Here is a 2,120-nt window from a genome sequence, read left to right as displayed (position 1 = left end):
AAAAACGCTGATGAAGTTACAGATTCCCTAAATTCTGAAACAGCCAAAGGAATGAGAATGAAGAATTCTTTTTAAAAATCTTTAGAAAAATCTGACATTCGATCTCGCCGTTATGCTAGATTCTAATTGTTTCTTATAAATACTTGACATCCGCATTCGCATCCGCATCCGCGGATGTTAGCTGTTAGATATTCGCATCCGCATTCGCATCCGCGGATGTCTAAAATTCCACATTTGCAACATCCCTAGTGCAAAATAGGCTTCTTTTCGAATAGCTGGAAAGCAGAGAGAAAATGAGAAAATTAATTCGAAAACCATGATTTATATAGATTTTTGTATGGGCTATCCGATGGTGCTATGCCTTTTCCAAAATTTTCCCATTTTCACGGTGGAAACTCGCAACGAAAATTTATTTGTAATTTTTCGCAACTATGGTCATTTTTAATTTTGTTTTAAGTCGTCTCAAATATGAGACCTTTTTACATAGAAATCATTACTAAACAAGGGATTTTTTGGATTTTTTCGAGCTATAAAGCGTTTCATAGCGGGCTATACCAGTCTCGGCGCTCCGTCGCGTTACGTCGGCTCCGATCGCTTGAACGAATTTTTTTATGTATGTTACCGCATAATTCTTAATTATAATCCCAATAATAATTCTTTTTCTGGTGTCCCATACTAATTTGGTATAGATCCGATCATTGGATCATGAAGAAATTAACGGTACTTAAAAATTTGTATATGAGAATTGAAGTTGGTTGTCTACCCTATTAAGCTGGCATTTCAGGGTACTATTTTATATATATATGTAGGATTCGACACCCATCACCCTCACTCTTTACAATTATCCATATTCACAACTAACAAAATGTATGTACATAGACACGCATACTAACGAAATACTTAAGCATGACGACTGAGACGGAAGGCAGAGCAAACAGCTAACCAGTGTTGCCAGAACTTTTTGGGCCGACCGGCTAGATTGACAAAAAAAAGCGGCTAAAAACGGCTAAAATGTTTTAGTGAAAATTTACATGCTTTATTTAAATAAATCGCAAGAAACGAAAGACTAGTTAACACCATTAATTTATATCGAGTGTATATTCCTCATCATCAAATGAATCACTATTGTATATATCACCTGAATTCATTAATTTTAAGAGATCGTCATCTACAGTAAAATTATGGCAGCATTTTTCTTCACGTTTTAAACCGTATGTTATATATAAAATAGCGTTTAACGTTTTAACGCACATTGGATTTCTTTGCTTAGTTTTTATTATATTCATTGAACTAAATATTCGCTCTACTTCTGCATGACTTATAGGCAAAACAAGAAAACTAAAAACTAGGTTGCAAAGGTCAGCAAAAGGGTTTTCTCCTAGGGCATTTCGAAATTGATAAACTTCGGCCCAAAATTTTACAGTTGAGTCTAAATTACTCCAGGTATGTAACGTTAACCGTTGCCATTGCATCTCTATGGATGTTATTTCGTCGGCATTATATTTGTGTTTTTGTTGCTGTAGGTTAACAAATACTTTTGGTTTATTTACTCTTAATGCATTTCCAACCGAAAAAAGTCAATTTTTTTTAGTGTGGCAATATTTGTAGGGAGGCGTTGGTTGGCGTAATTCCTTTATTAAAGTGATAATAAAATAGCGACCATTTTCTCGAATTATTTTCTCAGCTTCGTGGTCAAAAGCGTTTGTGCTTACTTTTGTTTTTAAATACTCTTCAAAACTGTGATAAAACTGAGGAAATGGAGCAAGGTATGGTTCCAACGGGGAGCATATAGGATCAAATGTGTCCGCGCTAATAACCACTAGGGAGCATAGATGCGAAAGTAAAACATTGAGTTCATTAAAAATCGTCATTGGGTCTGCATTATTGCTTTCGAACAACTTGTTTACTTTTTGCACCTGAAAATTAGGCAAATAGTAAAATCGGCTAAAAACGGCTAACTTTTTTTTACAAACCGGCTAACAAATCGGCTGCCGGCTAGATCGAATTTTCTCCGGCTAGTTGCTATCAAAACCGGCTAAATCTAGCCGGAAAACGGCTAAAATGGCAACGCTGCAGCTAACTTTAGTTTGCATCAACAACTCATCTGCGACGGTCCTTAG

This window comes from Rhagoletis pomonella, unplaced genomic scaffold, assembly GCF_013731165.1.
Source record: "Rhagoletis pomonella isolate Grant_MI unplaced genomic scaffold, Rhpom_1.0 Rhpom_scaffold_00005, whole genome shotgun sequence".
Lineage (NCBI taxonomy): Eukaryota > Metazoa > Arthropoda > Insecta > Diptera > Tephritidae > Rhagoletis > Rhagoletis pomonella.
Note: the sequence above shows the minus strand (reverse complement) of the source record.